The 15,925-nt window shown below is 39.2% G+C and overlaps 1 long non-coding RNA gene across 1 annotated transcript in view; it reads right to left on the reverse strand.

The window, feature by feature from the left end:
* The window catches only part of LOC104111723 (uncharacterized), a 39,644-nt gene that overhangs the window by 3,369 nt on the left and 20,350 nt on the right, over positions 1-15,925 (reverse strand). The window lies entirely within an intron of this gene.

A 15,925-nucleotide genomic window follows, 5' to 3' on the forward strand; every position in this document is an offset into this window, starting at 1 on the left:
TAAACCAATTTAGGCTCGGTGAATATATGCAAGAGTTCGTAGTGGATTGCTCTTTAGGAGAACCTCTCTCGAGTATCCTCCTAACTAGGTTTAAACAATAATTCAACTAGCCTCTTTCGATTACTAAGAAGAATTAATGAATTCAATCAACAAGATAATGCAAAGATATCACAAGTATGCCTCTCTCAATTACATGAACATGTGAATATAGATGCAATAATTAAAATACCCAAAACGATTCAATGCATAAAAACTAGAGTTAATATCCATAAACAAATATCAATACACCAAATCTATCAATCCCTAAAGATAACTACCCCATAGATATGGAGTAATTCATCACAAATATAAAGAAAAACATAAAACGACCTAAACTCTTGTCTTGAGTGAGGATTGAATGATGAATCCCTTGTGCTTTCGCTTCTCCACCTTCTCTCTAGCCTCCTTAGGTCTTAGATGTGTCAAAAACCCAGAAAATACCGGTTTCCGTGTATTTATACAAGTAGAGTCGGGCCCAAACGAAATCACCCTTTTCTAGACGAAATAGAAAAACTTGCAAACTTATTGCTTTTCATGCGTCACCCAGTGCACCACATTAGTGCTTTTTCCTGACAGACCCCAAAAACCCAGTCTCTAAAGTTTGACATTTTCTGCAGATTTTTACACTGATGTGTCGTACTGTGCATCGCCCAGTGCACCGCATTAGTGTATTTTTTCGGCAGATTATTCTTCCTTGAATTTTGATGCCCAGAAGTGATCCTCGACCCCCAAACACTATTCCGACTTAATCCTTGGGCTTTTACTCAGACTTCAAAGCTCCATAATAGATTGAATTCATTCTGTAATGTCTACATAGATCGAAATCAGTCCTACAAGGCATAAAACACACAATTAGTACAAAGTACTAGCAATTAAAGCTCAAACTCAATTAAAATATAATAAATTGGAATGTAATAAGTGATTAAAACACAAAATTATAGCCTACCATCAACACCCCATACTTAAACCATTGCTCATCCTCGAGCAATTACACCACACTTTATATAGACACAACCTTACTAAACAACTCTCCTAACTCATCACACCAAGAATATGTAAAATAGACTAAGCACAATAGTGTAACACCTTCACCTCAAGAATTGACTCAAAAGCACTATGCATTATTTACAACTCACTCACTTACTCTAATATAGAGGTCAAAAACATTGCTTTTCCTTCATGAATCAAGTGCCCTCACAATAATAGAGAGTAGTTCCACACACAATAAAAGTTAAGAATAATTAGGAACTCAAGATAGGAAGAATTCACTCACTCTCAGAAACAATATTCATATGCCACAAAAGATGCATCATAGGCTTGCCCGTAGTGTACTACTCTACTAATTCGAGCCCATTCAGTCAGGGGTCAAATAAGACTTTAATTGGTTGTAATGTAGGCTGCGGAATGGGTAGGATACATTTAGATATAAGAGTGACTACACCTCCCTAAGCACTTTAATACATATATTTCATTATTCGAAACCCCACACTTATGTCAAACCATACTCCACCTTAACATCAATATGCATTAACTCCCTTCTTCTGTAAGCACAATTACATCAAGAGTTACCACTTATCAAAGATTATTTTTCACAATCACACAACTACATAAATTTTTATTTTTATTTTTCAATTCAAGTGGCTCTTACTTTTTCAAAACTGTGCACCTTCTTCCTTATTTCAATAGTTCCACTCAAAAGCCAAACCAACCACCCCACACTTCAACTTTTACAAAGTTCATACCAAATTCAAGTGCTCACACGAGGTAAATGGTTTAAATAGATGGTCAATTCAAATAAATGGGTAAGGCTTGTAATGTGGTTGCCAAAATAAACAATATTACAGGCTCAACGGAGTTAACTAAGAAACATAACAATTAGGTGGGTAAAAGCATATAACTGGCTCAATAAAGAAATGCCTATATCACTTCTCAGACTAAACAAAACTACTATTTCGCTTTGCAAACACACGGGACAAGTTCTAGACATCAAATGCAATGCACAGAATAACACAAAAACCTTACACACACATGGCATATAACTCACTCAAGATTGGATGATCGAGACTCTCCAGTCAAAGCAGTTAAGCAAAGTTAAACTTATACAATCTAAGGTGCTTATGCAAGAGTCAAAAACTGAGCCTAAGCGTCACAACTAAAGCACTCACTATTCTCAAGGCATATTAAAGTCAATAGATATTGCTTCCAATTCAGATCATAGTACAAGGTTTCTTACTTCTAAAAACAAAAACTAATTACACCCAGTTCAAACAAAACCCTTGGAAAAGAACTGCGGCACAAAGAAAAATCAAGGGGGAATTATTATACTACCTAATAAAATAAAATCTTTTTATCTTTTTCTTTCGACTTAAATCCCTCAAGAAACCTGTCGAATGATATCCATCGTCAGAAAAAGTCGAAAATTTTAAATTTTTTATGTTTTTTTTTTTTCAAAATATTTTTTTTCTATCTTTACTACTAAAATTAACAAAAACTAAAATATATATACATACAACATATAAATATCCCCCTACCCCACACTTTAAGTTTTGACATGTCCCCATGACACACAATTAGAAAGCATAAGGTAAAGGAAACTTTCCTGAATTTTCAGTCGGGGTTTGAGTCAAAGTCGGGCTCCATTCCACGGGCCCGAACTAGTGCACACATCCACGCAGATAACTTCTTCTCAGCCTTCTTGGGATATACCCCACACTTGTCTTTCTCAATCACTGGAGCCTTCTCTTTTGAACTTTTCAACTTCCACTCAACACTTGCAGCTGGCTTCTCCTTTTTCACTCCAGTTGCTACATTAATCTCAAAAGTCACCGTTTCCTCACCCACTCTAAGCATGAGTTTATCATGTATATCCAGTATAGCTCTACCCGTTGCTAAAAATGGTTTTCCTAGGATGAGGGGGACCTCCTTATTCTCCTCCATGTTCACCACTATGAAATCTACAGGAAATACAAACTTATCTACCCGCACTAAGACATCTTCTACTATCCCCTCGGGTATTATCGTCGTTTGGTCGGCCAGTTGCAAGGATATTGGTGCTGACCTTATCTCTCCAATTTCATTTTCCAGCTTCCTGTAAATAAACAAAGGCTTTAGATTGATTGAGGCAACAGAATCACATAAAGATTTATCAAAGTTAAGAGTGCCTAAAGATCAAGGTATTATAAAACTCCCTGGATCTCTATACTTTTGTGGGAGTTTGTTTTGCAAGATTGCACTGCAATGCTCTGTGAGCTTAACCACCTTGGTCTCTTCTATCTTCCTATTCTTTGTAAGGATCTCCTTCAAGAAATTTGCATAAGCTGGCATTTGTGAGAGAACTTCCGTGAATGAAAAATTTATATTAACCTGTATCAGCATATCTAGAAATCTCTCAAACTGCTTATCTAGCTTTTCTCTATAAAGCTTTTGGGGAAAAGGTAAAGCAGGCATGTGCTTGCTCACATCATTAGATTTCTCCCTTCTTGAAGTTTCCTCCTTCTTCTTTTTCTCAGCTCCCTTCTTGCCTTTCTTCTTCTCACTCTTTTTGTCATCATATTCAATTTTCAGCTCCTTCCTACTTTCTTTTTCAGGTGTAGCTTCTTTGTGAATTGGAGTGGGGTCTTTTAACACCTGTTCGCTTCTCAAGGTTACATCATTTACCATTTTTTTAGGATTCTTTTCAGTGTCAGCTGGCAGAGTACCTGGGATTCTCTCAGATAATATAGTTGCAATTTTTCCCACTTGTCACTCCAAACTTCGCAAACCTCTCCCAAGTTCTTTAATAGCGGCACCATAAGCATCTAATCTCTCATCTGTCTTGACAATGAATGACTTCATCAGATCTTCTAACCCGACTAAATTGGTTGTTGAGGCTGAAACTGCAGCCTTAATCATTATTCACATAACCAGGAGCTCCTTGAAATCTGGAGTTATTTTGTTGCCATGCATTTGTTGTGCCCCGGGTTAACTCCATAAAACATCGGGGTGATTCTAACCCATTGCATTGAAATTGTAATTACCCACATCATTAACTTCCTCCATTGAAGCTTGACACTCATTACTTGGGTGTCCTCTTCCACATATGTCGCATGCTACAGGGGGCTCACTCTATATTGAGGCTAAGGTCAGCTTCCTTATCTCCTTCTCCATAGTATCAAGTTGTACCTGCACAGATGTGTTAGCATCAACCTTGTGAACACCCGTTGTTCTTCTTCTTTCAGCAATTTCAGAGGGCCACTGATTTGCATCTTCAAAGAACTCACCAAGAATAGTGACTCTCTCCTCTGGAGTCTTTTTCATCAATGGGCCTCCGGCTGCATTACTCAATGTTCTCTGTGAGGCCGGTGTCAATCCATCCTAAAAATCTTGGAGTTGCATCCAGAGTTCTATTCCACTATGCTGACACTTACGCATTATTTCTTTGAACCTCTTCCAAGCTTCAAACACCGTTTCAGTCTCATTCTGATAAAAGTTATGGATCTCCCTTCTGAACTTGCCCGTCTTTGCTGATGAGAAATATTTGTCAAGAAATTTTCTGATCATCTCATCCCATGTTCTAATTGATCCATCCATTAGGCAAGCTTCAAAGCCAGTGCTTTGCATCATCCTTGAGAGTGAAGGGAAATGCCCTTAAGTAGACTGCATCTTATGACACACCATTATATTGGAAGGTGTTCATGATCTCCTCGAAGTCCATCAGATGATTGTTTGGATCTTCGTTCATCTTTCCTATATATATATATATATATATATATATATATATATATATATATATATATATATATATATATATATATATATATATTTAATATACGCATATATAACGTCATCTGGTCATGGGTCAATGTACATGTATAAAAGAATTAAATGCATAATAAGTAAGTTAATAAGATTTCTCGGAATATCATAAGATCAATATGTCTTCGGATAAACTTTATCAATTACGCATTTTCTGAGAACCATGAATAGAAGATATAATAATAAGACACGTGGGAATTCAAGAACATATGCACCTCTAGTGCTTCTACGAATAGAGACATTTATGAAAGTTGTGTGTTAGCTCGTTTTGTTTGTATCATATGAATCATGCCAAAAAGAAAGAAGGGATAGCCTTAACATACCTGAGATGATTCTCTTAACAATCCCTCTAACCTACGTCTCTTGTAAAAAACACATAACGGCGGATCGAAGTAGGGAAAAATCCGTATGATATTCTTGAGAAAGGTTATATCGGGCTCCCTTAGAATTGTAAGTCATGTTGCACATTGTAGGGTTTATAAGAATTTTTGTTGAAGCTACATCCATTACTTTGTAGAGATATCCATCCATTGCACATTTTAGGGTATCATAGTGGTTATGGGCCCCATTTGATAAGGATAATTTGCCAATATCCCCTAATTATTCTACTTATCCACCTAGACAAAGAGTCACCATTTAGGTTTTTGATCCATTTTTCACTTGCTGCCATGTGGGGGTAATGTTTCCCCCAATGTTTATCCACAAATTCCTAATTACCTTGTTAATCTCCCACTAAAAATTAATAATTAAAAAATTATCCACACAATTAAGAATTATCTCAAATTACTTAAAATAGTAATCACTTTTAACATACTTTATATACCTTACTATCATGCTCATGTGGTACCTTGTATGGCACTAGTCCACAAATACCGGGTATTATAGCTTGGACCGTATTTTATTCCAAATTGACAAACTTCAACGAATACTCATTTTTTAATTTGTTTACCCTCTAATCTTCATGGCACCCACTTATCACTTGTTACAAATAACATAAATACTTATAACCTCAAAAATAATCTCATTCCCGAGCTTACGTCGATTAACTTACGGCGAAACTTTAACGTACGAAATGCGGGATTTAACATCCTTCCCCCCTTAGAAACATTAGTCCTCGAATGTTTAACTCCCCGGGATCTATATAAATTTTGGCAGAGTCGCCTTTGTAACAGGACTACCACCAACCCTTCCCGTAGAAAACTCAATAATCCAATGCCACATAGGGCCACAATCATCATTAACGACAATATCCTCACACGACCAATGACAATAACTAACACAGGAATCCACACACGCACCTTAAGGCTGTGATGTCTCATTCGGATCCTATTTTATAAGAGGAAACAAGTGAGGATACCTATACTTCATGTCTTTTTCGGCTTCCCAAGTCATTTCTTCCACATTATTATTTCTCCAAAGTACTTTCACCGAAGCTACATCTTTAGTCCTCAATTTCCAAACCTGTCTATCTAGTATGGAAATGGGAGTTTTCACATATGATAACTGCTCTATGACCTGAAAATCGTCAACTGATACGACTCTGGAAGGATCTCCGATACATTTATGGAGCATAGACACATGAAAGACTGGATGTACAGACTCCAAGTCAGAAGGCAAGTCTAACTCATATGTTACCTCGCCTACCTTGCATATGATCTTATATGGTCCAATGTACCGAGGGCTAAGCTTTCCTTTATTACCGAACCTCATAACGCCTTTTATTGGTGATACCTTTAGGAATACGTAGTCGTCAACCTGAAACTCCAAGTCTCGTTGTTGATTATCCGCATAAAACTTCGGATGGCCTTGAGCTGCTAATAGCCTTTCCTGTATAAGCTTAATTTTCTCGATTGCCTGTGGTACCAACTCTGGTCCTACTAACTTAATTTTCCAACATCGAACCATCCTATAGATGACCTACACTTCCGTCTATAAAGAGCTTCATATGGAGCCATCTGAATACTGGAATGATAGCTATTATTATACGCGAACTCAATAAGTGGCAAATGATCATCCCAGGTACCCTTGAAGTCTATCACACAAGCCTGTAACATATCCTTCAGTGTCTGAATGGTACGCTCAGCTTGTCCGTCTGTTTGGGGATGAAATGATGTACTAAGACTTACCTGATTTCCCAATCCTTTTTGGAAAAACCTCTAGAAATTGGCTGTAAACTGAGCTCCTCTATTCGAGATAATAGATATAGGGACACCATGAAGTCGTATTATCTCCTTACTGTAAATCCTTGCATAATCCTCTGCGGAATATGTAGTCCTAATAGGCAGAAAATGAGATGATTTTGTAAGTCTATCAACAATCACCCATATAGAATCGAACTTACGCTGGGTACGAGGTAAGCCTATGATGAAATCCATATTAATTACTTCCTACTTCCAAGTCAGAATCTCTATAGCCTGCAATAATCCATCGGGTTTTTAATGCTCAATCTTAACCTGCTGACAGTTAGGGCACTGGGCAACAAACTCCGCTATATCCTTTTTTATTTTGTCCCACCAATACATTTCCATGATATCATGATACATCTTTGTTGCTCCTGGATGGACAGAATAACGAGAATAGTGAGTCTCTCCCATAACCTATCGGCGCAGCCCTGCAACATTAGGGACATATAATCGTCCTCGGTATTTAAGGACCCCGTCTCCTGTAATCTTAAATGGTGTCTTTTCCTTCTGAGGGGTTGTATCCCTATAATGAACTAACATAGGATCCTCGTACTGGCGTTCCTTCACTTCAGTTACTAAAGAGGATATTGCCATGTTCTGAATAGTAACTCCAGTATCACCTGAGTCCAGTAATTTAACTCCAAGACTAGTTAGCTGATAAATCTCATGGGCTATCCCCTCTTCTCTAGCTATAAATATGATAGGCTACCCATAGATCTATGGCTGAGGGCATCAGCTACTACATTAGCCTTCCCTGGATGGTATAAAATATCAATGTCATAGTTTTTTAGTAGCTCCAACCATCTCCTTTGACATATATTCAATTCTTTTTGCTTGAAGATATAGTGAAGGCTTTTATGATCCGTATAGATATCAACATGAATGCCATATAAATAGTGCCTCCACATATTTAGTGCATGAATCACCGTGGCTAACTCTAGATCGTGGGTCGGGTAATTCTTCTCGTGCTTGCTTAGTTGTCTAGAAGCATAAGCTACAACCTTACCATGCTGCATCAGTACACAACTAAATCCAACGCCTGAAGCGTCATAATAGATAGCATAAGCATCGGTTCCGTCTGGGAGTGTTAGAACCGGTGTTGAAGTTAGTATGTACTTTAATGCCTAGAAACTCCGTTCGTAAGCATCGGTCCACTACAACTTAGATCCCTTATGATTTAACTTTGTCAATGGGGCTGAAAGAGAAGAAAATCCCTCTACAAATCTCCTGTAATAACCTGCAAAACTGAGAAAGCTACGAACCTCCGTCGGTGTCGTAGGTCTAGGCCAAGTCTTTACTGCCTCAATCTTTTGTGTATCAACCCAGATACCTTCACCTGAAATAATATGCCCAAGGAAAGCTACAGAATTCAACCAGAATTCACATTTAGAGAATTTTACATACAACTTCCTTTTTTATAGAACTCTGAGCACATAAAGAAAATGATTTGCATGCTCCATCTTTGAACGAGAATACACTAATATATCATCAATAAATACAATCACGAATAGATCTAGAAAAGTTCTGAACACACGGTTTATCAAATCCATGAATACTACTGGGGCATTGGTCAAATCGAATGACATAACACGAAATTCAAAGTGCCAATATCTGGTCCGGAATGCTGTCTTTGGAATATCTTTCTCCTTAACCCTTACTTGATGGTACTCGAACCTCAAGTCTATCTTCGAGAAACACTTAGCACCTTGTAACTGATCAAATAAATCATCAATCCTCGGGAGCGGGTACTTATTCTTGATTGTCACCTTATTAAACTGTCTATAATCAATATCCATCCGCAAGGAACCATCGTTCTTCCTCACAAATAACACAGGTTCTCCCCACGATGATGTACTAGGTCTGATAAAGCCTTTTTTCAAGCAAGTCCCTTAGTTGTTCCTTCAACTCTCTCAACTCTGCAGGTGCCATTCTATAGGGAGGAATAGATATTGGCTGAGTATCTGGTAATAGGTCAATAGAAAACTAAATTTCTCTCTCTGGTGAAAGACCCGTAAGCTCATCGGGGAAAACATCGGGAAACTCATTAACCAGAGGGATAGATTGAATGGCTGGTGACTCTACTTTCACATCCTGTCCCGAACTAAGTGATAAATATAGCCCTTCCTGATAATTTTCCTTGCCTTGAGATAGGAAATAAATTTACCTCCCTGCGATGCCGTATTACCTTTCCACTCCAAAATAGGCTCCCATGGAAAATGTAATCGAACCATCTTTAATATACAATTAACGTTGGCATAACAAGAAACCAACCAATCCATACCCAGTATAACGTCAAATTCTACCATTTCTAACTCAATTAGGTTTGCTACTATAAATCGACTATGAACTACTACTATACAATCTCTATATACCCGCCAAGCTATCCCTGGATCCCCAATAGGTGTGGACACCTCAAAAGGTTTAACCAACTCAGGTTCTATTCCAAACTTACTAGAAACCAACGGAGTAACATATGATAAGGTGGAACCTGGGTCAATCAATGCATATACATCATACGAGGAGACTAATAATATACCTGTAACAACATCAGGTGACGACTCCTGATCATGTCGACCTGCTAATGCATAAATGCGGTTCTGAGGACCGCTCGAGCTAGATGCTCCACCTCTGCCTCTACCACGACCGATCGGTGCTTGTGAACCTTGCCTGGGGGGCGTACTGATGATGACGAACCTGCTACAAATCCCGCTGGCTGAACTATGCTTGCACTACTTCTTGTCGGACAATCTCTCATAACATGGCCTGGATAACCACAAGCATAACAAACACCCAACCCCATACGACATTTCTTGGCATGCTGCTCACCACACTAAGCACATCATGGAAAGGGCGGCATCATCTGACTTGACTCACCCCTATACTGAGAAATTGAGGCCCTAGAATTCTGACTAGGCCCTAAATATGTGGAACGATCAAATCTCCTACCGGCAAACTGAGGGGGTGCGCTAGTCAATGGCTGGGCTGGATACCTTGGGTATTATTGTCTCTGACCACCTTTAAACTTACCAGAAGGACACGAAGATCTCGCTCTCTTACTCTGGCCCCTATCATGCTCACGATCGGCCCTCTGCTTCTGCTTACGCTCCTCTACACCCTGAGCATATGCCTGAATACGAGAAATATCCATGACTGGCTGAAGTGAGACCGACATACAGTCGTTAAGCAGTGCGACTCTAACCCCTTCACGGATCGGTGAACCCGATCCTCCATTTTAGATACAATAGTAGGAGCATACCTAGCCAACGAATCAAACGGAAGACTGTACTCCTAAACACTCATATTACCCTGCCGAAGGGTCAAAAACCTATCAACTCTTGCCCGTCTAAGCTCTGGTGGCAGATAATGACGAAAACAAGATTCTATAAACTCATGCCATACCACTAGAAGGGCATCCTCACCTCTAGACAACTCCCAAGACTCGTACCAATTAACTGCAACATCCTGAAGTCTATAGGAAGCTAGCTCAACTGACTTAGTCGCAGTGGCCTTCATTACCCTCAAAGTCCTCTGCATTCTATCGATAAGTACCTGAGGGTCCTTGTTTGGATCTGCTCCAGTGAATACCGGAGGGTCCAAATAAATGAAATCACGAACCCTCGTACTGATGGCACTGTCTGCATGACCAATACCTACTTCCTGATGCCGAGATTGTGCGGCTACTAATCGAGTTAATAGCTGAATAATATCTCTCATCTCATTACCCGGTGTATCTGGCTAAGGAACTGGATGTACAGGGGCAAGCACTGGAGCTGGTGCCCCTCGAAGCTCCTCTAGAGAGGGCGGGGTATGTGAAGTCTGAGATAGAATCTTACTTTGAGACTCTCCCCGAGCCCTGGTAACTCCTGGTACTCGACTAGTTGTCTCATCATCCACGGACTTTCCCTTCTGGGCGGCTGTAGCCTTCTTAGGCATCGCTGAAAATATAACATATCATTAGGGAAATGAATCCTTATATCGCACAATCTAAGATAAGAAAGGAGGATAACATCCTATATATCCAGTAGCCTCCTGTTTATAAATTTGGTGCACAACACACCCATAAACAAGACTCTACTAGACACGGTTTGTATACAACCCTAGGATAGAACTACTCTGATACCACTTTTTTCATGACACAAACCGATGGGCCATGACGAGTGCCCGAGTCCTACCTGTCAAACACCCCTAAGTATGCGTCTAAGATATAAACATGAATTAAGGGTACGTCATAAAAAACATCTGTCAATTAACTGTTGAATCAAGTGAATAACATATGTGAGGAAAACATGTCCAAAAGAAATATATACATATACATGCGGAATACGGTAGGGCGAGCCGACAAGGCTACTATAGACAACTATATATCCAAAACTAGAAGCCGACAAGGCCACATACTTTCCAACTATACATGACTGTCTACAGACCTCTAATAGAGTGTACAACTATATGAAGGATGGGACAGGGTCCCGTCGTACCCATATCTACATACAAAAATAGCGTACCAAAATTAATAACAGCTACGGATCAAGTGGAGCATACCAACTCTCACTGATCAGGGATCCTAAAAAGGGGGATCGTCAGCCTGTCTATCTGCACCTGCGCGGGCATGAAACACAGGCCCCAGGAAATAGGGGCATCAGTACGAATAATGTACCGAGTATATAAGGCATGAAAATCAGTACATAAAAGAAATAAATGAAATTTGGAGTTAAGGAATCCGCCCGTAAGTCTAAATAACTTTGTGAATCCTGAAATATTTATAAAGTCATGTATGTGCGTATAAATATCGTATCATGCATAGGTATATGTGTGCATAACATCATCAAGCCTCTAGGGCATCCCGTCATATCATCTCGGCCTTTGTGGAAGAAATCATCAACGTATACCAACTGATCAGGTGGTGGTGCGTATATAACGCCGTAACCTTTTCCCATATCCCATATACATATAATATATGCGTATATAACGCCATCTGGTTATGGGTCAATGTACATGTATAAATGAATTAAATGCATAAGAAGTAAGTTAATAAGATTTCTCGAAATATCATAAGATCAATATGTCTTCTAATAAACTTTATCAATTGCACAATTTTCTGAGACCCATGAAGAGAAGATATAATAATAAGACACATGGGAATTCAAGAACATAGGCACCCCTAGTGCTTCTACGAGTAGAGACATTTATGAAAGGTGTGCGTTTGCTCGTTTTGTTTGTATCATATGAATCATACCAAAAGGAAAGAAGGGATAGCCTTAACATACCTGAGCCGATTCTCTTAACAATCCCTCTAACCCACGTCTTTTGCGAAAAACACTTAACGACGGATCGAAGTAGTGAAAAATCCATATGATATTCTTAAGAAAGTTTATACCTGGCTCCCTTAGAATTGTAAGTCACGTTGCACATTGTAGGGGTTCATAAGAATTTTTGTTGAAGCTACATCCGTTACTTTGTAGAGATATCCCTTCATTGCACATTGTAGGGCTTCAATAGAATTGTAAGTTATGTTGACGCTACTCTTATCATAGTGGTTGTGGGCCCCACTTGATAAGGATAATTTTCCAACATCGCCTAATTTTGCCACCTACCCACCTAGCCAAAGAGTCACCATTTAGGTTTTTGATCCATTTTCACTTGCTGCCACGTGGGGGTAGTGTTTCCACCCAATATTTATCTACAAATTCCTAATTACCTTGTTAATCTCCCACTAAAAATCAATAATTAACTAATTATCTACATAATTAAAAATTATCTCAAATTACATAAAATACTAATCACTTTTAATATACTTTATATACCTTACTGTCATGGTCATGTGGTACCTTATATGGCACTAGTCCATAATTACCGGGTATTATACCTTGGACTGTATTTTATCCCAAATAGACAAACTTCAACAAATACTCATTCTTTGAGTTGTTTACCCTCTAATCTTCACGGCACTCACTTATCACTTGTTACAAATAACACTAAATACTTATAACCTCAAAAATAATATCATTCCCGAGCTTACGTCGATTAACTTATGGCGAAACTGTAACGTACGAAATGCTGGATGTAACAGTAAAAAGAGAAAAATAAAATAAAAAGGAAAAATTCCTGAATTAGTACTACAAACTATTTCCAACACTATTGGTTGCCAATCCGCGGCAACGACGCCAAAATTTGACGAGTGCAAAACACACACTTAAATATGCTTGCTAGTCGAATATACTATAATATAATATTATATCCACAGGAATTGGAGTTAAATAGTATTTTCGTAGTTTATAGCTTGGTTACTATCCAAGATGATCAACAGTTGAGAATTATGTGATTAAAAACTATAATTAACTAAGAATCTAAAGCTAATTGACAAATGGCAATCGAAACAAAAGTAAGCAAAGAAGATATCAATGGGAGAAAATAGGGACTGATTGGATAGGTGCAAGATAATTGTATGGGATTTAACTCTAGTTAATTCACTTCTAATGTTCAAGTGAGTCTCTCGAATTCACTCAATTATTAGTTCAAATATTTAGTATAAACTCCTCTCTCGATTAAGTCTCAACCTCACAATGTGAACCAATTTAAGCTCGGTGAATATATGCAAGAGTTCGTAGTAGATTGGTCTTTAGGAGAACCTCTCTCGATTATTCTCCTAACTAGGTTTAAATAATAATTCAACTAGACTCTTTCAATTACTAAGAAGAATTAATGAATTCAACCAACAAGATAATGCAAAGATATCACAAGTATGCCTCTCTCAATTAGATGAAAATGTGAATATAGATGCAACAATTAAAACACTCAAAATGATTCAATACATAAAAACTAGAGTTAATATCCATAAACAAATATCAATACACCAAATCCATCAATCCCTAAAGAGAACTACTCCATAGATATGGAGTAATTCATCACAAATATAAAGAAAAACATAAAACGATCCAAACTCTTGTCTTGAGTGAGGATTGAATGATGAATCCATTGTGCTTTCGCTTCTCCACCTTCTCTCTAGCCTCCTTAGGTCTTAGCTGTGTCAAAAATGAAATCACCCTTTTCTAGCCGAAATAGGAAAACTTGCAAACTTATTGCTTTTCATGCATCACACTGTGCGTCGCCCAGTGCGCCGCATTACTGCTTTTTCCTGACACGCCTCAAAAACCCAGTCTCTGAAGTTTGTCATTTTTTGCAGATTTTTTCAGTGATGCGTCGCATTGTGCGTCGCCCAGTGCGATGCACCAGTGTATTTTTCGGCAGATTATTCTTCCTTGAATTTTGACGCCCAAAAGTGATCCTCGACCCCCGAACACTATTCTGAATTAATCCTTGGGCTTTTACTCAAACTTCAAAGCTCCAGAATATCTTAAATTTATTCCATAACATCTACATATCGAAATCAGTCCTACAAGGCATAAAACACACAATTAGTGCAAAACACTAGCAATTTACGCTCAAACTCAATTAAAGTGCCGTAAATTGGAATGTAATAAGCGACTAAAATATAAGATTATAGCCTACCATCAAGCACTAGGTTAGGTTACCAAGGTCTCATGAGTCACGAGCAAGCATAGTAGAGTCTAAAGGATCAGTACGGAAACGTCTGTACTTATCTTCCAGAGGCTATGGAATTTAGGAACAATTTCACTTCTATTCTACTCTGTCGTGCGATTTTATTCTATCATTGACGATTAAACTCTTCTATTCTTGTACTCTTGCAGATGGCGAGAACACGTTCTATATCTACCACCGGACAGGAGCCAGATCCCCAGTGACAGCTACGACTAGGGGCCGAGGCCGAGGTAGATGCAGAGGCAGAGCTCAATCTAGAGCTCGAGTAGAAACACCTATTGTTGAACCTCGGGTGGATTTGGAAGCGGAGATTCCAGCTAAGACGGTACCTGTTGGACCAGTTCAGGTTCCAGAAGGATTCATAGCTACTCTAGTACTTCAAGACGCTCTAGTCCATTTGGTGAGTCTTATGGAGGGTGTGGACCAAATTGGTGTATTTGTAGTGGCACCAGCCGTCTCACAAGGTGGGGGAGAATCACAAACTCTTACAACTCCCGCTCCGGTGTAGACAACTCCTTTGTATCAGGCTCCAGTAGCCCATCCAGTTGGTGTAATTCATCCAGTTGTTGCGGCACAGGCCAATGGCAGACCTACTTTGTCTTCTGAGGCTTTGTTGAGGTTGGACAAGTTTACCAAGATATTTCCAATCCATTTCAGTGGTACACCTTCTAAGGACCCACGAGATATTCTGGACCGCTGCTATAAGGTATTGCAGAACATGGAATAGTTGAAAGCAATGGGGTTGGTTTTGCTGTATTTCAGATGACTGGTTCCGCCAAGAGGTGGTGGAAAGATTATGTATTTACTAGACCAGTTGGTTCGCCTGCAGTTACCTGAGAGCATTTCTCGCAGCTATTTCTGGAGAAGTTCCTTCCTATTACCTTGAGGGAGAATTATCGGAGACAGTTTGAGCGTCTCCAGCAAGGCAGCATGTCGGTCACTCAGTATGAGACCCGCTTTGTGGTTTTAGACCGTTATGTTCTTCTTCTGCTTCCTACCGAGAAAGAGAGGGTGAGGAGGTTCATTGATGGACTCGTTCAGCCTATCAAGCTACTGATGGCCAAGGAGACAAGGAATGAGATTTCTTTTCAGACGGCTGCAAATGTCTCCAGGCGGATCGAGATGGTTCTTTCTCAGGAGAGAGGGCCAGTGTCAGATAAGAGGCCGCGTTATTCCGGTAATTTTAGAGGCACCTCATCTGTAGGCAGGGGTACTTCTGGTAGAGGACATATTCCCAGGCAATTTTATTCAGCACTTCAGACTTCTTATGGTGCTTTAGGGAATCATGGTTATTATGTTCCTTACCTTGGGCAGCCAGCATTCACTGCACATTCAGCTCCTATCAGTGTACC

This window comes from Nicotiana tomentosiformis, chromosome 2 (assembly GCF_000390325.3).
Source record: "Nicotiana tomentosiformis chromosome 2, ASM39032v3, whole genome shotgun sequence".
Classification (NCBI taxonomy): Eukaryota; Viridiplantae; Streptophyta; class Magnoliopsida; order Solanales; family Solanaceae; genus Nicotiana; species Nicotiana tomentosiformis.